This window comes from Parasteatoda tepidariorum, chromosome 2 (assembly GCF_982258835.1).
Source record: "Parasteatoda tepidariorum strain Cologne lab strain chromosome 2, Ptep-v5.0, whole genome shotgun sequence".
Classification (NCBI taxonomy): Eukaryota; Metazoa; Arthropoda; class Arachnida; order Araneae; family Theridiidae; genus Parasteatoda; species Parasteatoda tepidariorum.
The window spans coordinates 21,166,734-21,186,515 of record NC_141756.1 but is presented as its reverse complement, the minus strand read 5'-3'; the positions used below and the strand labels follow the sequence as shown (position 1 = coordinate 21,186,515).

At 37.6% G+C, this 19,782-nt stretch overlaps 30 non-coding genes across 30 annotated transcripts; all 30 read left to right on the top strand.

Moving 5' to 3' along the window:
* The first annotated feature begins 4,421 nt into the window (after positions 1-4,421).
* Positions 4,422-4,513, top strand: TRNAI-UAU (transfer RNA isoleucine (anticodon UAU)). Its single transcript is given in 2 exon segments — positions 4,422-4,459; positions 4,478-4,513. It is a non-coding gene; the product is annotated as a tRNA-Ile (tRNA).
* A 373-nt stretch (positions 4,514-4,886) lies between these two features.
* TRNAI-UAU (transfer RNA isoleucine (anticodon UAU)) lies at positions 4,887-4,978 on the top strand. The gene is given in 2 exon segments: positions 4,887-4,924; positions 4,943-4,978. It is a non-coding gene; the product is annotated as a tRNA-Ile (tRNA).
* A 374-nt stretch (positions 4,979-5,352) lies between these two features.
* Positions 5,353-5,444, top strand: TRNAI-UAU (transfer RNA isoleucine (anticodon UAU)). The gene is given in 2 exon segments: positions 5,353-5,390; positions 5,409-5,444. It is a non-coding gene; the product is annotated as a tRNA-Ile (tRNA).
* A 141-nt stretch (positions 5,445-5,585) lies between these two features.
* Positions 5,586-5,677, top strand: TRNAI-UAU (transfer RNA isoleucine (anticodon UAU)). The gene is given in 2 exon segments: positions 5,586-5,623; positions 5,642-5,677. It is a non-coding gene; the product is annotated as a tRNA-Ile (tRNA).
* A 141-nt stretch (positions 5,678-5,818) lies between these two features.
* On the top strand, positions 5,819-5,910 carry TRNAV-UAC (transfer RNA valine (anticodon UAC)). Its single transcript is given in 2 exon segments — positions 5,819-5,856; positions 5,875-5,910. It is a non-coding gene; the product is annotated as a tRNA-Val (tRNA).
* A 141-nt stretch (positions 5,911-6,051) lies between these two features.
* TRNAI-UAU (transfer RNA isoleucine (anticodon UAU)) lies at positions 6,052-6,143 on the top strand. The gene is given in 2 exon segments: positions 6,052-6,089; positions 6,108-6,143. It is a non-coding gene; the product is annotated as a tRNA-Ile (tRNA).
* Positions 6,144-6,284: 141 nt separating this feature from the next.
* Positions 6,285-6,376, top strand: TRNAI-UAU (transfer RNA isoleucine (anticodon UAU)). Its single transcript is given in 2 exon segments — positions 6,285-6,322; positions 6,341-6,376. It is a non-coding gene; the product is annotated as a tRNA-Ile (tRNA).
* Positions 6,377-6,517: 141 nt separating this feature from the next.
* Positions 6,518-6,609, top strand: TRNAI-UAU (transfer RNA isoleucine (anticodon UAU)). The gene is given in 2 exon segments: positions 6,518-6,555; positions 6,574-6,609. It is a non-coding gene; the product is annotated as a tRNA-Ile (tRNA).
* A 141-nt stretch (positions 6,610-6,750) lies between these two features.
* Positions 6,751-6,842, top strand: TRNAI-UAU (transfer RNA isoleucine (anticodon UAU)). Its single transcript is given in 2 exon segments — positions 6,751-6,788; positions 6,807-6,842. It is a non-coding gene; the product is annotated as a tRNA-Ile (tRNA).
* Positions 6,843-7,682: 840 nt separating this feature from the next.
* TRNAI-UAU (transfer RNA isoleucine (anticodon UAU)) lies at positions 7,683-7,774 on the top strand. The gene is given in 2 exon segments: positions 7,683-7,720; positions 7,739-7,774. It is a non-coding gene; the product is annotated as a tRNA-Ile (tRNA).
* A 607-nt stretch (positions 7,775-8,381) lies between these two features.
* TRNAI-UAU (transfer RNA isoleucine (anticodon UAU)) lies at positions 8,382-8,473 on the top strand. Its single transcript is given in 2 exon segments — positions 8,382-8,419; positions 8,438-8,473. It is a non-coding gene; the product is annotated as a tRNA-Ile (tRNA).
* Positions 8,474-8,614: 141 nt separating this feature from the next.
* Positions 8,615-8,706, top strand: TRNAI-UAU (transfer RNA isoleucine (anticodon UAU)). Its single transcript is given in 2 exon segments — positions 8,615-8,652; positions 8,671-8,706. It is a non-coding gene; the product is annotated as a tRNA-Ile (tRNA).
* Positions 8,707-12,108: 3,402 nt separating this feature from the next.
* TRNAI-UAU (transfer RNA isoleucine (anticodon UAU)) lies at positions 12,109-12,200 on the top strand. Its single transcript is given in 2 exon segments — positions 12,109-12,146; positions 12,165-12,200. It is a non-coding gene; the product is annotated as a tRNA-Ile (tRNA).
* Positions 12,201-12,341: 141 nt separating this feature from the next.
* TRNAI-UAU (transfer RNA isoleucine (anticodon UAU)) lies at positions 12,342-12,433 on the top strand. The gene is given in 2 exon segments: positions 12,342-12,379; positions 12,398-12,433. It is a non-coding gene; the product is annotated as a tRNA-Ile (tRNA).
* A 607-nt stretch (positions 12,434-13,040) lies between these two features.
* Positions 13,041-13,132, top strand: TRNAI-UAU (transfer RNA isoleucine (anticodon UAU)). Its single transcript is given in 2 exon segments — positions 13,041-13,078; positions 13,097-13,132. It is a non-coding gene; the product is annotated as a tRNA-Ile (tRNA).
* Positions 13,133-13,273: 141 nt separating this feature from the next.
* Positions 13,274-13,365, top strand: TRNAV-UAC (transfer RNA valine (anticodon UAC)). The gene is given in 2 exon segments: positions 13,274-13,311; positions 13,330-13,365. It is a non-coding gene; the product is annotated as a tRNA-Val (tRNA).
* A 141-nt stretch (positions 13,366-13,506) lies between these two features.
* Positions 13,507-13,598, top strand: TRNAI-UAU (transfer RNA isoleucine (anticodon UAU)). The gene is given in 2 exon segments: positions 13,507-13,544; positions 13,563-13,598. It is a non-coding gene; the product is annotated as a tRNA-Ile (tRNA).
* A 374-nt stretch (positions 13,599-13,972) lies between these two features.
* TRNAI-UAU (transfer RNA isoleucine (anticodon UAU)) lies at positions 13,973-14,064 on the top strand. Its single transcript is given in 2 exon segments — positions 13,973-14,010; positions 14,029-14,064. It is a non-coding gene; the product is annotated as a tRNA-Ile (tRNA).
* Positions 14,065-14,205: 141 nt separating this feature from the next.
* On the top strand, positions 14,206-14,297 carry TRNAV-UAC (transfer RNA valine (anticodon UAC)). The gene is given in 2 exon segments: positions 14,206-14,243; positions 14,262-14,297. It is a non-coding gene; the product is annotated as a tRNA-Val (tRNA).
* Positions 14,298-14,438: 141 nt separating this feature from the next.
* TRNAI-UAU (transfer RNA isoleucine (anticodon UAU)) lies at positions 14,439-14,530 on the top strand. The gene is given in 2 exon segments: positions 14,439-14,476; positions 14,495-14,530. It is a non-coding gene; the product is annotated as a tRNA-Ile (tRNA).
* Positions 14,531-14,671: 141 nt separating this feature from the next.
* On the top strand, positions 14,672-14,763 carry TRNAI-UAU (transfer RNA isoleucine (anticodon UAU)). Its single transcript is given in 2 exon segments — positions 14,672-14,709; positions 14,728-14,763. It is a non-coding gene; the product is annotated as a tRNA-Ile (tRNA).
* A 607-nt stretch (positions 14,764-15,370) lies between these two features.
* On the top strand, positions 15,371-15,462 carry TRNAI-UAU (transfer RNA isoleucine (anticodon UAU)). The gene is given in 2 exon segments: positions 15,371-15,408; positions 15,427-15,462. It is a non-coding gene; the product is annotated as a tRNA-Ile (tRNA).
* A 141-nt stretch (positions 15,463-15,603) lies between these two features.
* On the top strand, positions 15,604-15,695 carry TRNAV-UAC (transfer RNA valine (anticodon UAC)). The gene is given in 2 exon segments: positions 15,604-15,641; positions 15,660-15,695. It is a non-coding gene; the product is annotated as a tRNA-Val (tRNA).
* A 141-nt stretch (positions 15,696-15,836) lies between these two features.
* Positions 15,837-15,928, top strand: TRNAI-UAU (transfer RNA isoleucine (anticodon UAU)). Its single transcript is given in 2 exon segments — positions 15,837-15,874; positions 15,893-15,928. It is a non-coding gene; the product is annotated as a tRNA-Ile (tRNA).
* A 374-nt stretch (positions 15,929-16,302) lies between these two features.
* On the top strand, positions 16,303-16,394 carry TRNAI-UAU (transfer RNA isoleucine (anticodon UAU)). Its single transcript is given in 2 exon segments — positions 16,303-16,340; positions 16,359-16,394. It is a non-coding gene; the product is annotated as a tRNA-Ile (tRNA).
* Positions 16,395-16,535: 141 nt separating this feature from the next.
* Positions 16,536-16,627, top strand: TRNAV-UAC (transfer RNA valine (anticodon UAC)). The gene is given in 2 exon segments: positions 16,536-16,573; positions 16,592-16,627. It is a non-coding gene; the product is annotated as a tRNA-Val (tRNA).
* Positions 16,628-16,768: 141 nt separating this feature from the next.
* TRNAI-UAU (transfer RNA isoleucine (anticodon UAU)) lies at positions 16,769-16,860 on the top strand. Its single transcript is given in 2 exon segments — positions 16,769-16,806; positions 16,825-16,860. It is a non-coding gene; the product is annotated as a tRNA-Ile (tRNA).
* A 374-nt stretch (positions 16,861-17,234) lies between these two features.
* TRNAI-UAU (transfer RNA isoleucine (anticodon UAU)) lies at positions 17,235-17,326 on the top strand. The gene is given in 2 exon segments: positions 17,235-17,272; positions 17,291-17,326. It is a non-coding gene; the product is annotated as a tRNA-Ile (tRNA).
* Positions 17,327-17,467: 141 nt separating this feature from the next.
* On the top strand, positions 17,468-17,559 carry TRNAI-UAU (transfer RNA isoleucine (anticodon UAU)). The gene is given in 2 exon segments: positions 17,468-17,505; positions 17,524-17,559. It is a non-coding gene; the product is annotated as a tRNA-Ile (tRNA).
* A 141-nt stretch (positions 17,560-17,700) lies between these two features.
* Positions 17,701-17,792, top strand: TRNAI-UAU (transfer RNA isoleucine (anticodon UAU)). The gene is given in 2 exon segments: positions 17,701-17,738; positions 17,757-17,792. It is a non-coding gene; the product is annotated as a tRNA-Ile (tRNA).
* Positions 17,793-19,782: the final 1,990 nt, after the last annotated feature.

The following is a 19,782-nucleotide window of genomic DNA, read 5'->3' as shown; positions in this document are numbered from 1 at the left end:
TTAACTGAATTTTAGGAGTCCTCTATGTCGCTGAACTACTAATTATCCCAGTAAAATCATATTTCACACATACTATTCATTCACTGGGAAATCTATTCTCGGTGAAGGAACATGCCTGTTCCTTCACTGGTTAGAAGTTGTTGTCTTTTTATTTTTAACATAATTTTTATTTACAATATGACAAAAGGTACAAGAAAATTAAAATTTTTCTTTTATTTTCATTAACTTGAAAAAATCCCAGTAAAGGAACACTTGTTTATACATTGGTTTTTCATCGTTCTGTAATCCAGTTAATAAACACCCCCTAATCTCAGTACTTGCTTATGTTATGATGCTTAAAATAAATAAAACGTAACTTCAATGACCATATTTTGAATTCTTTTTTTCACAATGAAAAGAAAAAGCATTATTATATGCAATTAATTGTAGTTTAAACGGATAACAACAAACACTGACCTTATAATTTTGTCAAAGAAACAAGGCGTTGAACAGATACTAACAAATTCAAAACTTTTTCCAGAGAAGACTCAAAGACCAGATAACTAAATGCATTGTTAAAGGACTTCCTATTGTTAGGTAGTAAGCTACTCTTACCAATCAATCTAAATTAAAACGTTTAAAATCTTATTTCTAAGAAATATCTATGAAATGCTCCTTCATTTGTTGGTTTACCCTATATCATCCTAATCTTAAAAGAAATTTCCGGAAGTGTATCGCAGAACTATTTTACCAACTATTTAATAAAATTTTAACATTTTAAAATTGTTATTCTTTTCCATTTTACGTTTATTATTTCTTCATTAATATACTAATAATTTTTTTAGAACTTTAATTTAGATTTTCTTTAATTTAGGTTTCCTTTTCAAATTATAGTCAAGTTTTTTTTAAAGAATTATTGTCTGCTAGCTAAGAATAAAACCTTGTTAAGAAATTAAAAACATTCAGCTGTTTAAAATTATTTAATACAAAACAGCTGATTATTTACTTAGCATACTATTTTTTTGAAAAAAGAATATAAATTATTGATTGTCTTCTTTTTTTTGTTTCTTGGGACTTCAACTTAGATTATCTAAAATAGTGTTGATGTTTTATAAGTCACTACAAAGTGGATAAAGATACCGAACATAAAAAGCTGTGGAATACGTAACCAATTTTTTTAGTGTCTTAAAATATCTCAGTATCTTAAATGTCGTCCTACTATCTTAGTTGTGAAATTAAATTTTTAATTATCTGACCACGTGTGATTCACTAATTATTTCATTATATCTTTTACTCTTTATGATACCAAGTAGATTTTTTTTCTGATAATATACTAAACTATTTTGTTTAATTTTTTACTTTAGCATGATTTCCAAGATATTATTGTAGTATAATTTGTTATCAGGAAAATGCATTATTTTGTTAATCAGGAAATACTAAAAATTGAAATTTGTAAGGATTCCGAAGCTGTGCACACAATACACAATTTCCGACCTTATTTTAATAAAAAAAAATTTTTAAAAAAACGTGGCAAGTAGGCTAACATACTTTTTACAGAAACTGTGAAAACTAATTTTTCCTATATTTCGTCAAAAGAGGATAAGAATGATATTGCTACAAGGGACCTACTCAATAATTTCGCTATTTCCAGAATGAAATCTGTTTGATCGAAACATATTATTCCTTGAAAATTACACGAGGGAAAAATTAACTTTTATTATTTATCTAAGCTTACTCCATTTATTTAATGATAGCGGTATTAAGGTTAAGGATATGCGTCGGAAGCTCCGTTTATTATTATACTATAAATGCTTTAAATCATGTAGCTTGAATGATTTATTTTAAGTAAATTATTTAATAATTTTAAGCAAATAAGGGTATAAAAATAAACTCGATCGAAATACTCCGAAAGTATACCCTGAAATATATGTAGAATAAACTTTGGAATCGATATATAAAAAATACCTTTTCAAACAACTTCGAGTAGGACGGAAACGCTAACTTGTTTAAAAAAGTTGTCCTTGTTACTATTTAATTTCGATTCCTGGTACTAGAGGACATTCCATTTTCACATTCGACTTTTGAAATTTCAATTGTAAACGGAATTTTTTCATGACCTTAAACTAAAATGTTAAGGCTTGCAGCAAAAAAAAAAAAATTTTTTTTTACTGCATTAATTTTGTTACAAAGTAGTGAATTATTATTTTTTCAATCTAAGAACCTGTGCCTATAACATATGTAAAACTTATTTTAATATCGAGTGAAATAATTTAATATGTTGTGTAACTAAATAGATAATCCCAAGAAACTGAATCGAAAATATAAAAACTTCATTTATTTAAAAAAATAATAGATGATAATAAAAATAGACATGTTTTGAGCGTCCAATAATAAAAGTCACAAGTTATCCAAGCCTGACAAGTCTTGAGAATGGGCGATTATATTTGAAAACTCGAAACATGTCGACTTTTACTTCCCTCTTCATATGTTTTGAAGCCAGTTGAGTTTTTATCGTCAATTATACTGTTTTACATTTGGGTCTTGATCATTATTTTGATAAGGATTTTACACTAGTTATAGTAAACATATTCATTTTAATATTTTATCAGGATTCATATGGTCTTTAAAAATGTAAGAACATCAATATTGTAAAAGTTATATTTAACTTAAAAATTAACATTTTGACACCAGATATTTTGAGTTAATGAAATTAAATATTTTATCTCTTAAGTTTTTGTGCCCCCATTTCAGTATCTTAAGGATCTTACGAGATCTGTTTAAAAAGAGATCATCAGATATATCTAAGAAAGCAAAAATAACCATAGTAGCAGTATTAGGTGGTAAATGTAGCTTATCGTAATTGAAGAATATGCTGTGCGACATTTTATGGTGAATTTGCGAACGTATAAGTTTCAGAATGTATCGAAACATGAGGATGCTATTTGCTGATCATATTTATCCAAAGGAAACGATGTAACCTAAATATCTAGTAGAATGAAGCGATTTTTTAAGCAATGAATCCTACAATTTGCAACATATTATTTCAATATCTTATTCTTAAACATAACATATTTCAATCTTTTTAAAATGCCACTAAACATTCAGCAATTCCTTGAATTATAGAAAAAAGAAATATCGTAAATTATAGAAAGCCTTGTGAATGTGCATTAGAATTATTATACAATCTACATTTTATTTTTCAAGCACTTTTTTTTTCTTCAAATTTTCTTGCCTAGAAGACTCGATTAAAACTGTAAAAATGATTATCCCTAAAATTTTGTATATAGCTATAATAAGTTATGCTCATTTTATTTTAGTATAAAATCCTCGAATAAATATAGTAAAAACAGTGTAATCTAAACAATATCAGATAAAAAGTTCATGTATTTAAATTCTAAAAACTATCATAAATAATTTATAAATCGATTCAAATTTACTTTTCAAAGGAGATTAAAATAATATTTTTTTTGCTTTTTGGACAGAAATCCCCTAAAAAAATTGTTTATGACCTGGAAACTTCGAGATATTTTCTATTAACTATAAATTAAGCCCCTCCGAGCAATCACTGAACATTATTTCAATTTTTTTACTATCAGAGTTTGGTTGCGTAGCAACCTAGTAAAATTAAGCACTCCTCTTTTGAATTAGTCAATGGGTTATCTTAAAATATTTATTTGCGCAGGCGACTTTTTTTGGCGGTTTTCTGGACTATCGCCAAATATATAAACATTTATTGCGGCCCAATTTACCACCCAATTTTTTTAAAATTTTGTCTACCCCCACTAATTCAAGGGTCTAGATTCCAAATATGTAAAAAAAATTATATGTTTATTCAGAGAAAGTACGTTTCTGTGTCTGATTTCGTAACTTAATTAATAGTTAGCACTAATTAATTAACATATTTGAGGTCACCCCCAGGAACCATTAAGATTGACACTTAGTTCGTGAAAATCCGATCATTAGAACGAAAGTTATTCAGGGTGATTCGTTTTTTTTTGCGGACTGTACTTATAGTGCAGTACTTGCGAGTAATGCCGAGGCTGTGAGTTCGATCCTCACCTGGGGAAGATGTATTTTTATTTAAAAATGATACTCTTTACTTAAGAGGATAGAACGTCAATTACCAGACTCCTCGTGTCCTTTTTTATGCAATTGTTTTTAGATTTGTTCACTTCGTAATAGAAGTTTTCTTTCTTACTTGGTCATCTGTCCCCAGTGGCGCAATTGGTTAGCACGCGGTACTTATAGTGCAGTACTTGCGAGTAATGCCGAGGCTGTGAGTTCGATCCTCACCTGGGAAAGATGTATTTCATTTAAAAATGATACTCTTTACTTAAGAGGATAGAACGTCAATTACCAGACTCCTCGTGTCCTTTTTTATGCAATTGTTTTTAGATTTGTTCACTTCGTAATAGAAGTTTTCTTTCTTACTTGGTCATCTGTCCCCAGTGGCGCAATTGGTTAGCGCGCGGTACTTATAGTGCAGTACTTGCGAGTAATGCCGAGGCTGTGAGTTCGATCCTCACCTGGGGAAGATGTATTTTATTTAAAAATGATACTCTTTACTTAAGAGGATAGAACGTCAATTACCAGACTCCTCGTGTCCTTTTTTATGCAATTGTTTTTAGATTTGTTCACTTCGTAATAGAAATTTTCTTTCTTACTCGGTCATCTGCCCCAGTAGCGCAATTGGTTAGCGCGCGGTACTTATAGTGCAGTACTTGCGAGTAATGCCGAGGCTGTGAGTTCGATCCTCACCTGGGGAAGATGTATTTTATTTAAAAATGATACTCTTTACTTAAGAGGATAGAACCTTAATTGCCAGACTCCTCGTGTCCTTTTTTATGCAATTGTTTTTAGATTTGTTCACTTCGTAATAGAAATTTTCTTTCTTACTCGGTCATCTGTCCCCAGTGGCGCAATTGGTTAGCGCGCGGTACTTATAGTGCAGTACTTGCGAGTAATGCCGAGGCTGTGAGTTCGATCCTCACCTGGGGAAGATGTATTTTATTTAAAAATGATACTCTTTACTTAAGAGGATAGAACGTCAATTACCAGACTCCTCGTGTCCTTTTTTATGCAATTGTTTTTAGATTTTTTCACTTCGTAATAGAAATTTTCTTTCTTACTCGGACATCTGTCCCCAGTGGCGCTATTGGTTAGCGCGCGGTACTTATAGTGCAGTACTTGCGAGTAATGCCGAGGCTGTGAGTTCGATCCTCACCTGGGGAAGATGTATTTTATTTAAAAATGATACTCTTTTCTTAAGAGGATAGAACGTCAATTACCAGACTCCTCGTGTCCTTTTTTATGCAATTGTTTTTAGATTTGTTCACTTCGTAATAGAAGTTTTCTTTCTTACTTGGTCATCTGTCCCCAGTGGCGCAATTGGTTAGCGCGCGGTACTTATAGTGCAGTACTTGCGAGTAATGCCGAGGCTGTGAGTTCGATCCTCACCTGGGAAAGATGTATTTCATTTAAAAATGATACTCTTTACTTAAGAGGATAGAACGTCAATTACCAGACTCCTCGTGTCCTTTTTTAGGCAATTGTTTTTAGATTTGTTCAATTCGTAATAGAAATTTTCTTTCTTACTCGGTCATCTGTCCCCAGTGGCGCAATTGGTTAGCGCGCGGTACTTATAGTGCAGTACTTGCGAGTAATGCCGAGGCTGTGAGTTCGATCCTCACCTGGGGAAGATGTATTTCATTTAAAAATGATACTCTTTACTTATGAGGATAGAACGTCAATTACCAGACTCCTCGTGTCCTTTTTTATGCAATTGTTTTTAGATTTGTTCACTTCGTAATAGAAGTTTTCTTTCTTACTCGGTCATCTGTCCCCAGTGGCGCAATTGGTTAGCGCGCGGTACTTACAGTGCAGTACTTGCGAGTAATGCCGAGGCTGTGAGTTCGATCCTCATCTGGGGAAGATGTATTTCATTTAAAAATGATATTCTTTACTTATGAGGATAGAACGTCAATTACCAGACTCCTCGTGTCCTTTTTTATGCAATTGTTTTTAGATTTGTTCACTTCGTAATAGAAGTTTTCTTTCTTACTCGGTCATCTGTCCCCAGTGGCGCAATTGGTTAGCGCGCGGTACTTATAGTGCAGTACTTGCGAGTAATGCCGAGGCTGTGAGTTCGATCCTCACCTGGGGAAGATGTATTTTATTTAAAAATGATATTCTTTACTTATGAGGATAGAACGTCAATTACCAGACTCCTCGTGTCCTTTTTTATGCAATTGTTTTTAGATTTGTTCACTTCGTAATAGAAGTTTTCTTTCTTACTTGGTCATCTGTCCCCAGTGGCGCAATTGGTTAGCGCGCGGTACTTATAGTGCAGTACTTGCGAGTAATGCCGAGGCTGTGAGTTCGATCCTCACCTGGGGAAGATGTATTTTATTTAAAAATGACACTCTTTACTTAAGAGGATAGAACGTCAATTACCAGACTCCTCGTGTCCTTTTTTATGCAATTGTTTTTAGATTTGTTCACTTCGTAATAGAAATTTTCTTTCTTACTCGGACATCTGTCCCCAGTGGCGCAATTGGTTAGCGCGCGGTACTTATAGTGCAGTACTTGCGAGTAATGCCGAGGCTGTGAGTTCGATCCTCACCTGGGGAAGATGTATTTTATTTAAAAATGATACTCTTTACTTAAGAGGATAGAACCTTAATTGCCAGACTCCTCGTGTCCTTTTTTATGCAATTGTTTTTAGATTTGTTCACTTCGTAATAGAAATTTTCTTTCTTACTCGGTCATCTGTCCCCAGTGGCGCAATTGGTTAGCGCGCGGTACTTATAGTGCAGTACTTGCGAGTAATGCCGAGGCTGTGAGTTCGATCCTCACCTGGGGAAGATGTATTTTATTTAAAAATGATACTCTTTACTTAAGAGGATAGAACGTCAATTACCAGACTCCTCGTGTCCTTTTTTATGCAATTGTTTTTAGATTTTTTCACTTCGTAATAGAAATTTTCTTTCTTACTCGGACATCTGTCCCCAGTGGCGCTATTGGTTAGCGCGCGGTACTTATAGTGCAGTACTTGCGAGTAATGCCGAGGCTGTGAGTTCGATCCTCACCTGTTGAAGATGTATTTTATTTAAAAATGATACTCTTTACTTAAGAGGATAGAACGTCAATTACCAGACTCCTCGTGTCCTTTTTTATGCAATTGTTTTTAGATTTGTTCACTTCGTAATAGAAGTTTTCTTTCTTACTTGGTCATCTGTCCCCAGTGGCGCAATTGGTTAGCGCGTGGTACTTATAGTGCAGTACTTGCGAGTAATGCCGAGGCTGTGAGTTCGATCCTCACCTGGGAAAGATGTATTTCATTTAAAAATGATACTCTTTACTTAAGAGGATAGAACGTCAATTACCAGACTCCTCGTGTCATTTTTTATGCAATTGTTTTTAGATTTGTTCACTTCGTAATAGAAATTTTCTTTCTTACTCGGTCATCTGTCCCCAGTGGCGCAATTGGTTAGCGCGCGGTTCTTATAGTGCAGTACTTGCGAGTAATGCCGAGGCTGTGAGTTCGATCCTCACCTGGGGAAGATGTATTTTATTTAAAAATGATACTCTTTACTTAAGAGGATAGAACGTCAATTGCCAGACTCCTCGTGTCCTTTTTTATGCAATTGTTTTTAGATTTGTTCACTTCGTAATAGAAGTTTTCTTTCTTACTCGGTCATCTGTCCCCAGTGGCGCAATTGGTTAGCGCGCGGTACTTATAGTGCAGTACTTGCGAGTAATGCCGAGGCTGTGAGTTCGATCCTCACCTGGGGAAGATGTATTTTATTTAAAAATGATATTCTTTACTTATGAGGATAGAACGTCAATTACCAGACTCCTCGTGTCCTTTTTTATGCAATTGTTTTTAGATTTGTTCACTTCGTAATAGAAGTTTTCTTTCTTACTTGGTCATCTGTCCCCAGTGGCGCAATTGGTTAGCGCGCGGTACTTAAAGTGCAGTACTTGCGAGTAATGCCGTGGCTTTGAGTTCGATCCTCACCTGGGGAAGATGTATTTTATTTAAAAATGATACTCTTTACTTAAGCGGATAGAATGTCAATTACCAGACTCCTCGTGTCCTTTTTTATGCAATTGTTTTTAGATTTGTTCACTTCGTAATAGAAATTTTCTTTCTTACTCGGCCATCTGTCCCCAGTGGCGCAATTGGTTAGCGCGCGGTTCTTATAGTGCAGTACTTGCGAGTAATGCCGAGGCTGTGAGTTCGATCCTCACCTGGGGAAGATGTATTTTATTTACAAATGATACTCTTTACTTAAGAGGATAGAACGTCAATTGCCAGACTCCTCGTGTCCTTTTTTATGCAATTGTTTTTAGATTTGTTCACTACGTAATAGAAATTTTCTTTCTTACTCGGTCATCTGTCCCCAGTGGCGCAATTGGTTAGCGCGCGGTACTTATAGTGCAGTACTTGCGAGTAATGCCGAGGCTGTGAGTTCGATCCTCACCTGGGGAAGATGTATTTAATTTAAAAATGATACTCTTTACTTAAGAGGATAGAACGTCAATTGCCAGACTCCTCGTGTCCTTTTTTATGCAATTGTTTTTAGATTTGTTCACTTCGTAATAGAAATTTTCTTTCTTACTCGGTCATCTGTCCCCAGTGGCGCAATTGGTTAGCGCGCGGTACTTATAGTGCAGTACTTGCGAGTAATGCCGAGGCTGTGAGTTCGATCCTCACCTGGGGAAGATGTATTTCATTTAAAAATGATACTCTTTACTTAAGAGGATCGAGCGTCAATTACCAGACTCCTCGTGTCCTTTTTATGCAATTGTTTTTAGATTTGTTCACTTCGTAATAGAAGTTTTCTTTCTTGCTTGGTCATCTGTCCCCAGTGGCGCAATTGGTTAGCGCACGGTACTTCTAGTGCAGTACTTGCGAGTAATGCCGAGGCTGTGAGTTCGATCCTCACCTGGGAAAGATGTATTTCATTTAAAAATGATACTCTTTACTTAAGAGGATAGAACGTCAATTACCAGACTCCTCGTGTTCTTTTTTAGGCAATTGTTTTTAGATTTGTTCACTTCGTAATAGAAATTTTCTTTCTTACTCGGTCATCTGTCCCCAGTGGCGCAATTGGTTAGCGCGCGGTACTTATAGTGCAGTACTTGCGAGTAATACCAAGGCTGTGAGTTCGATCTTCACCTGGGGAAGATGTATTTCATTTAAAAATGGTACTCTTTACTTATGAGGATAGAACGTCAATTACCAGACTCCTCGTGTCCTTTTTTATGCAATTGTTTTTAGATTTGTTCACTTCGTAATAGAAGTTTTCTTTCTTACTCGGTCATCTGTCCCCAGTGGCGCAATTGGTTAGCGCGCTTTACTTACAGTGCAGTACTTGCGAGTAATGCCGAGGCTGTGAGTTCGATCTTCACCTGGGGAAGATGTATTTTATTTAAAAATGATATTCTTTACTTATGAGGATAGAACGTCAATTACCAGACTCCTCGTGTCCTTTTTTATGCAATTGTTTTTAGATTTGTTCACTTCGTAATAGAAGTTTTCTTTCTTACTCGGTCATCTGTCCCCAGTGGCGCAATTGGTTAGCTCGCGGTATTTATAGTGCAGTACTTGCGAGTAATGCCGAGGCTGTGAGTTCGATCCTCACCTGGGGAAGATGTATTTTATTTAAAAATGATATCCTTTACTTATGAGGATAGAACGTCAATTACCAGACTCCTCGTGTCCTTTTTTATGCAATTGTTTTTAGATTTGTTCACTTCGAAATAGAAGTTTTCTTTCTTACTTGGTCATCTGTCCCCAGTGGCGCAATTGGTTAGCGCGCGGTACTTATAGTGCAGTACTTGCGAGTAATGCCGAGGCTGTGAGTTCGATCGTCACCTGGGGAAGATGTATTTTATTTAAAAATGATACTCTTTACTTAGGAGGATAGAACGTCAATTACCAGACTCCTCGTGTCCTTTTTTATGCAATTGTTTTTAGATTTGTTCACTTCGTAATAGAAATTTTCTTTCTTACTCGGTCATCTGTCCCCAGTGGCGCAATTGGTTAGCGCGCGGTAGTTATAGTGCAGTACTTGCGAGTAATGCCGAGGCTGTGAGTTCGATCCTCACCTGGGGAAGATGTATTTAATTTAAAAGTGATACTCTTTACTTAGGAGGATAGAACGTCAATTACCAGACTCCTCGTGTCCTTTTTTATGCAATTGTTTTTAGATTTGTTCACTTCGTAATAGAAATTTTCTTTCTTACTCGGTCATCTGTCCCCAGTGGCGCAATTGGTTAGCGCGCGGTAGTTATAGTGCAGTACTTGCGAGTAATGCCGATTCTGTGAGTTCGATCCTCACCTGGGGAAGATGTATTTTATTTAAAAATGATACTCTTTACTTATGAGGATAGAACGTCAATTACCAGACTCCTCGTGTCCTTTTTTATGCAATTGTTTTTAGATTTGTTCACTTCGTAATAGAAATTTTCTTTCTTACTCGGTCATCTGTCCCCAGTGGCGCAATTGGTTAGCGCGCGGTAGTTATAGTGCAGTACTTGCGAGTAATGCTGAGGCTGTGAGTTCGATCCTCACCTGGGGAAGATGTATTTTATTTAAAAATGATATTCTTTACTTATAAGGATAGAACGTCAATTACCAGACTCCTCGTGTCCTTTTTTATGCAATTGTTTTTAGATTTGTTCACTTCGTAATAGAAATTATCTTTCTTACTCGGTCATCTGTCCCCAGTGGCGCAATTGGTTAGCACGCGTTACTTATAGTGCAGTACTTGCGAGTAATGCCGAGGCTGTGAGTTCGATCCTCACCTGGGGAAGATGTATTTTATTTAAAAATGATACTCTTTACTTAAGAGGATAGAACGTCAATTACCAGACTCCTCGTGTCCTTTTTTATGCAATTGTTTTTAGATTTGTTCACTTCGTAATAGAAATTTTCTTTCTTACTCGGTCATCTGTCCCCAGTGGCGCAATTGGTTAGCGCGCGGTACTTATAGTGCAGTACTTGCGAGTAATGCCGAGGCTGTGAGTTCGATCGTCACCTGGGGAAGATGTATTTTATTTAAAAATGATACTCTTTACTTAGGAGGATAGAACGTCAATTACCAGACTCCTCGTGTCCTTTTTTATGCAATTGTTTTTAGATTTGTTCACTTCGTAATAGAAATTTTCTTTCTTACTCGGTCATCTGTCCCCAGTGGCGCAATTGGTTAGCGCGCGGTAGTTATAGTGCAGTACTTGCGAGTAATGCCGAGGCTGTGAGTTCGATCCTCACCTGGGGAAGATGTATTTAATTTAAAAGTGATACTCTTTACTTAGGAGGATAGAACGTCAATTACCAGACTCCTCGTGTCCTTTTTTATGCAATTGTTTTTAGATTTGTTCACTTCGTAATAGAAATTTTCTTTCTTACTTGGTCATCTGTCCCCAGTGGCGCAATTGGTTAGCGCGCGGTAGTTATAGTGCAGTACTTGCGAGTAATGCCGAGGCTGTGAGTTCGATCCTCACCTGGGGAAGATGTATTTTATTTAAAAATGATACTCTTTACTTATGAGGATAGAACGTCAATTACCAGACTCCTCGTGTCCTTTTTTATGCAATTGTTTTTAGATTTGTTCACTTCGTAATAGAAATTTTCTTTCTTACTCGGTCATCTGTCCCCAGTGGCGCAATTGGTTAGCGCGCGGTAGTTATAGTGCAGTACTTGCGAGTAATGCTGAGGCTGTGAGTTCGATCCTTACCTGGGGAAGATGTATTTTATTTAAAAATGATATTCTTTACTTATGAGGATAGAACGTCAATTACCAGACTCCTCGTGTCCTTTTTTATGCAATTGTTTTTAGATTTGTTCACTTCGTAATAGAAATTTTCTTTCTTACTCGGTCATCTGTCCCCAGTGGCGCAATTGGTTAGCGCGCGGTAGTTATAGTGCAGTACTTGCGAGTAATGCCGAGGCTGTGAGTTCGATCCTCACCTGGGGAAGATGTATTTAATTTAAAAATGATACTCTTTACTTAGGAGGATAGAACGTCAATTACCAGACTCCTCGTGTCCTTTTTTATGCAATTGTTTTTAGATTTGTTCACTTCGTAATAGAAATTTTCTTTCTTACTCGGACATCTGTCCCCAGTGGCGCAATTGGTTAGCGCGCGGTACTTATAGTGCAGTACTTGCGAGTAATGCCGAGGCTGTGAGTTCGATCCTCACCTGGGGAAGATGTATTTTATTTAAAAATGATACTCTTTACTTAAGAGGATAGAACCTTAATTGCCAGACTCCTCGTGTCCTTTTTTATGCAATTGTTTTTAGATTTGTTCACTTCGTAATAGAAATTTTCTTTCTTACTCGGTCATCTGTCCCCAGTGGCGCAATTGGTTAGCGCGCGGTACTTATAGTGCAGTACTTGCGAGTAATGCCGAGGCTGTGAGTTCGATCCTCACCTGGGGAAGATGTATTTTATTTAAAAATGATACTCTTTACTTAAGAGGATAGAACGTCAATTACCAGACTCCTCGTGTCCTTTTTTATGCAATTGTTTTTAGATTTTTTCACTTCGTAATAGAAATTTTCTTTCTTACTCGGACATCTGTCCCCAGTGGCGCTATTGGTTAGCGCGCGGTACTTATAGTGCAGTACTTGCGAGTAATGCCGAGGCTGTGAGTTCGATCCTCACCTGTTGAAGATGTATTTTATTTAAAAATGATACTCTTTACTTAAGAGGATAGAACGTCAATTACCAGACTCCTCGTGTCCTTTTTTATGCAATTGTTTTTAGATTTGTTCACTTCGTAATAGAAGTTTTCTTTCTTACTTGGTCATCTGTCCCCAGTGGCGCAATTGGTTAGCGCGTGGTACTTATAGTGCAGTACTTGCGAGTAATGCCGAGGCTGTGAGTTCGATCCTCACCTGGGAAAGATGTATTTCATTTAAAAATGATACTCTTTACTTAAGAGGATAGAACGTCAATTACCAGACTCCTCGTGTCCTTTTTTAGGCAATTGTTTTTAGATTTGTTCACTTCGTAATAGAAATTTTCTTTCTTACTCGGTCATCCGTCCCCAGTGGCGCAATTGGTTAGCGCGCGGTACTTATAGTGCAGTACTTGCGAGCAATGCCGAGGCTGTGAGTTCGATTCTCACCTGGGGAAGATGTATTTCATTTAAAAATGATACTCTTTACTTATGAGGATAGAACGTCAATTACCAGACTCCTCGTGTCCTTTTTTATGCAATTGTTTATAGATTTGTTCACTTCGTAATAGAAGTTTTCTTTCTTACTCGGTCATCTGTCCCCAGTGGCGCAATTGGTTAGCACGCGGTACTTACAGTGCAGTACTTGCGAGTAATGCCGAGGCTGTGAGTTCGATCCTCACCTGGGGAAGATGTATTTTATTTAAAAATGATATTCTTTACTTATGAGGATAGAACGTCAATTACCAGACTCCTCGTGTCCTTTTTTATGCAATTGTTTTTAGATTTGTTCACTTCGTAATAGAAGTTTTCTTTCTTACTCGGTCATCTGTCCCCAGTGGCGCAATTGGTTAGCGCGCGGTACTTATAGTGCAGTACTTGCGAGTAATGCCGAGGCTGTGAGTTCGATCCTCACCTGGGGAAGATGTATTTTATTTAAAAATGATATTCTTTACTTATGAGGATAGAACGTCAATTACCAGACTCCTCGTGTCCTTTTTTATGCAATTGTTTTTAGATTTGTTCACTTCGTAATAGAAGTTTTCTTTCTTACTTGGTCATCTGTCCCCAGTGGCGCAATTGGTTAGCGCGCGGTACTTATAGTGCAGTACTTGCGAGTAATGCCGAGGCTTTGAGTTCGATCCTCACCTGGGGATGATGTATTTTATTTAAAAATGATACTCTTTACTTAAGCGGATAGAACGTCAATTACCAGACTCCTCGTGTCCTTTTTTATGCAATTGTTTTTAGATTTGTTCACTTCGTAATAGAAATTTTCTTTCTTACTCGGTCATCTGTCCCCAGTGGCGCAATTGGTTAGCGCGCGGTTCTTATAGTGCAGTACTTGCGAGTAATGCCGAGGCTGTGAGTTCGATCCTCACCTGGGGAAGATGTATTTTATTTAAAAATGATACTCTTTACTTAAGAGGATAGAACGTCAATTGCCAGACTCCTCGTGTCCTTTTTTATGCAATTGTTTTTAGATTTGTTCACTTCGTAATAGAAATTTTCTTTCTTACTCGGTCATCTGTCCCCAGTGGCGCAATTGGTTAGCACGCGGTACTTACAGTGCAGTACTTGCGAGTAATGCCGAGGCTGTGAGTTCGATCCTCACCTGGGGAAGATGTATTTTATTTTAAAATGATATTCTTTACTTATGAGGATAGAACGTCAATTACCAGACTCCTCGTGTCCTTTTTTATGCAATTGTTTTTAGATTTGTTCACTTCGTAATAGAAGTTTTCTTTCTTACTCGGTCATCTGTCCCCAGTGGCGCAATTGGTTAGCGCGCGGTACTTATAGTGCAGTACTTGCGAGTAATGCCGAGGCTGTGAGTTCGATCCTCACCTGGGGAAGATGTATTTTATTTAAAAATGATATTCTTTACTTATGAGGATAGAACGTCAATTACCAGACTCCTCGTGTCCTTTTTTATGCAATTGTTTTTAGATTTGTTCACTTCGTAATAGAAATTTTCTTTCTTACTCGGTCATCTGTCCCCAGTGGCGCAATTGGTTAGCGCGCGGTACTTATAGTGCAGTACTTGCGAGTAATGCCGAGGCTGTGAGTTCGATCCTCACCTGGGGAAGATGTATTTTATTTAAAAATGATACTCTTTACTTAAGAGGATAGAACGTCAATTACCAGACTCCTCGTGTCCTTTTTTATGCAATTGTTTTTAGATTTTTTCACTTCGTAATAGAAATTTTCTTTCTTACTCGGACATCTGTCCCCAGTGGCGCTATTGGTTAGCGCGCGGTACTTATAGTGCAGTACTTGCGAGTAATGCCGAGGCTGTGAGTTCGATCCTCACCTGTTGAAGATGTATTTTATTTAAAAATGATACTCTTTACTTAAGAGGATAGAACGTCAATTACCAGACTCCTCGTGTCCTTTTTTATGCAATTGTTTTTAGATTTGTTCACTTCGTAATAGAAGTTTTCTTTCTTACTTGGTCATCTGTCCCCAGTGGCGCAATTGGTTAGCGCGTGGTACTTATAGTGCAGTACTTGCGAGTAATGCCGAGGCTGTGAGTTCGATCCTCACCTGGGAAAGATGTATTTCATTTAAAAATGATACTCTTTACTTAAGAGGATAGAACGTCAATTACCAGACTCCTCGTGTCCTTTTTTAGGCAATTGTTTTTAGATTTGTTCACTTCGTAATAGAAATTTTCTTTCTTACTCGGTCATCCGTCCCCAGTGGCGCAATTGGTTAGCGCGCGGTACTTATAGTGCAGTACTTGCGAGCAATGCCGAGGCTGTGAGTTCGATTCTCACCTGGGGAAGATGTATTTCATTTAAAAATGATACTCTTTACTTATGAGGATAGAACGTCAATTACCAGACTCCTCGTGTCCTTTTTTATGCAATTGTTTATAGATTTGTTCACTTCGTAATAGAAGTTTTCTTTCTTACTCGGTCATCTGTCCCCAGTGGCGCAATTGGTTAGCACGCGGTACTTACAGTGCAGTACTTGCGAGTAATGCCGAGGCTGTGAGTTCGATCCTCACCTGGGGAAGATGTATTTTATTTAAAAATGATATTCTTTACTTATGAGGATAGAACGTCAATTACCAGACTCCTCGTGTCCTTTTTTATGCAATTGTTTTTAGATTTGTTCACTTCGTAATAGAAGTTTTCTTTCTTACTCGGTCATCTGTCCCCAGTGGCGCAATTGGTTAGCGCGCGGTACTTATAGTGCAGTACTTGCGAGTAATGCCGAGGCTGTGAGTTCGATCCTCACCTGGGGAAGATGTATTTTATTTAAAAATGATATTCTTTACTTATGAGGATAGAACGTCAATTACCAGACTCCTCGTGTCCTTTTTTATGCAATTGTTTTTAGATTTGTTCACTTCGTAATAGAAGTTTTCTTTCTTACTTGGTCATCTGTCCCCAGTGGCGCAATTGGTTAGCGCGCGGTACTTATAGTGCAGTACTTGCGAGTAATGCCGAGGCTTTGAGTTCGATCCTCACCTGGGGATGATGTATTTTATTTAAAAATGATACTCTTTACTTAAGCGGATAGAACGTCAATTACCAGACTCCTCGTGTCCTTTTTTATGCAATTGTTTTTAGATTTGTTCACTTCGTAATAGAAATTTTCTTTCTTACTCGGTCATCTGTCCCCAGTGGCGCAATTGGTTAGCGCGCGGTTCTTATAGTGCAGTACTTGCGAGTAATGCCGAGGCTGTGAGTTCGATCCTCACCTGGGGAAGATGTATTTTAATTAAAAATGATACTCTTTACTTAAGAGGATAGAACGTCAATTGCCAGACTCCTCGTGTCCTTTTTTATGCAATTGTTTTTAGATTTGTTCACTTCGTAATAGAAATTTTCTTTCTTACTCGGTCATCTGTCCCCAGTGGCGCAATTGGTTAGCACGCGGTACTTACAGTGCAGTACTTGCGAGTAATGCCGAGGCTGTGAGTTCGATCCTCACCTGGGGAAGATGTATTTTATTTTAAAATGATATTCTTTACTTATGAGGATAGAACGTCAATTACCAGACTCCTCGTGTCCTTTTTTATGCAATTGTTTTTAGATTTGTTCACTTCGTAATAGAAGTTTTCTTTCTTACTCGGTCATCTGTCCCCAGTGGCGCAATTGGTTAGCGCGCGGTACTTATAGTGCAGTACTTGCGAGTAATGCCGAGGCTGTGAGTTCGATCCTCACCTGGGGAAGATGTATTTTATTTAAAAATGATATTCTTTACTTATGAGGATAGAACGTCAATTACCAGACTCCTCGTGTCCTTTTTTATGCAATTGTTTTTAGATTTGTTCACTTCGTAATAGAAGTTTTCTTTCTTACTTGGTCATCTGTCCCCAGTGGCGCAATTGGTTAGCGCGCGGTACTTAAAGTGCAGTACTTGCGAGTAATGCCGTGGCTTTGAGTTCGATCCTCACCTGGGGAAGATGTATTTTATTTAAAAATGATACTCTTTACTTAAGCGGATAGAATGTCAATTACCAGACTCCTCGTGTCCTTTTTTATGCAATTGTTTTTAGATTTGTTCACTTCGTAATAGAAATTTTCTTTCTTACTCGGTCATCTGTCCCCAGTGGCGCAATTGGTTAGCGCGCGGTTCTTATAGTGCAGTACTTGCGAGTAATGCCGAGGCTGTGAGTTCGATCCTCACCTGGGGAAGATGTATTTTATTTAAAAATGATACTCTTTACTTAAGAGGATAGAACGTCAATTGCCAGACTCCTCGTGTCCTTTTTTATGCAATTGTTTTTAGATTTGTTCACTACGTAATAGAAATTTTCTTTCTTACTCGGTCATCTGTCCCCAGTGGCGCAATTGGTTAGCGCGCGGTACTTATAGTGCAGTACTTGCGAGTAATGCCGAGGCTGTGAGTTCGATCCTCACCTGGGGAAGATGTATTTAATTTAAAAATGATACTCTTTACTTAAGAGGATAGAACGTCAATTGCCAGACTCCTCGTGTCCTTTTTTATGCAATTGTTTTTAGATTTGTTCACTTCGTAATAGAAATTTTCTTTCTTACTCGGTCATCTGTCCCCAGTGGCGCAATTGGTTAGCGCGCGGTACTTATAGTGCAGTACTTGCGAGTAATGCCGAGGCTGTGAGTTCGATCCTCACCTGGGGAAGATGTATTTCATTTAAAAATGATACTCTTTACTTAAGAGGATCGAGCGTCAATTACCAGACTCCTCGTGTCCTTTTTTATGCAATTGTTTTTAGATTTGTTCACTTCGTAATAGAAGTTTTCTTTCTTGCTTGGTCATCTGTCCCCAGTGGCGCAATTGGTTAGCGCACGGTACTTATAGTGCAGTACTTGCGAGTAATGCCGAGGCTGTGAGTTCGATCCTCACCTGGGAAAGATGTATTTCATTTAAAAATGATACTCTTTACTTAAGAGGATAGAACGTCAATTACCAGACTCCTCGTGTTCTTTTTTAGGCAATTGTTTTTAGATTTGTTCACTTCGTAATAGAAATTTTCTTTCTTACTCGGTCATCTGTCCCCAGTGGCGCAATTGGTTAGCGCGCGGTACTTATAGTGCAGTACTTGCGAGTAATACCAAGGCTGTGAGTTCGATCTTCACCTGGGGAAGATGTATTTCATTTAAAAATGATACTCTTTACTTATGAGGATAGAACGTCAATTACCAGACTCCTCGTGTCCTTTTTTATGCAATTGTTTTTAGATTTGTTCACTTCGTAATAGAAGTTTTCTTTCTTACTCGGTCATCTGTCCCCAGTGGCGCAATTGGTTAGCGCGCTTTACTTACAGTGCAGTACTTGCGAGTAATGCCGAGGCTGTGAGTTCGATCTTCACCTGGGGAAGATGTATTTTATTTAAAAATGATATTCTTTACTTATGAGGATAGAACGTCAATTACCAGACTCCTCGTGTCCTTTTTTATGCAATTGTTTTTAGATTTGTTCACTTCGTAATAGAAGTTTTCTTTCTTACTCGGTCATCTGTCCCCAGTGGCGCAATTGGTTAGCTCGCGGTATTTATAGTGCAGTACTTGCGAGTAATGCCGAGGCTGTGAGTTCGATCCTCACCTGGGGAAGATGTATTTTATTTAAAAATGATATCCTTTACTTATGAGGATAGAACGTCAATTACCAGACTCCTCGTGTCCTTTTTTATGCAATTGTTTTTAGATTTGTTCACTTCGTAATAGAAATTTTCTTTCTTACTCGGTCATCTGTCCCCAGTGGCGCAATTGGTTAGCGCGCGGTAGTTATAGTGCAGTACTTGCGAGTAATGCCGAGGCTGTGAGTTCGATCCTCACCTGGGGAAGATGTATTTAATTTAGAAGTGATACTCTTTACTTAGGAGGATAGAACGTCAATTACCAGACTCCTCGTGTCCTTTTTTATGCAATTGTTTTTAGATTTGTTCACTTCGTAATAGAAATTTTCTTTCTTACTCGGTCATCTGTCCCCAGTGGTGCAATTGGTTAGCGCGCGGTAGTTATAGTGCAGTACTTGCGAGTAATGCCGAGGCTGTGAGTTCGATCCTCACCTGGGGAAGATGTATTTTATTTAAAAATGATACTCTTTACTTATGAGGATAGAACGTCAATTACCAGACTCCTCGTGTCCTTTTTTATGCAATTGTTTTTAGATTTGTTCACTTCGTAATAGAAATTTTCTTTCTTACTCGGTCATCTGTCCCCAGTGGCGCAATTGGTTAGCGCGCGGTAGTTATAGTGCAGTACTTGCGAGTAATGCTGAGGCTGTGAGTTCGATCCTCACCTGGGGAAGATGTATTTTATTTAAAAATGATATTCTTTACTTATGAGGATAGAACGTCAATTACCAGACTCCTCGTGTCCTTTTTTATGCAATTGTTTTTAGATTTGTTCACTTCGTAATAGAAATTTTCTTTCTTACTCGGTCATCTGTCCCCTGTGGCGCAATTGGTTAGCGCGCGGTAGTTATAGTGCAGTACTTGCGAGTAATGCCGAGGCTGTGAGTTCGATCCTCACCTGGGGAAGATGTATTTAATTTAAAAATGATACTCTTTACTTAGGAGGATAGAACGTCAATTACCAGACTCCTCGTGTCCTTTTTTATGCAATTGTTTTTAGATTTGTTCACTTCGTAATAGAAATTTTCTTTC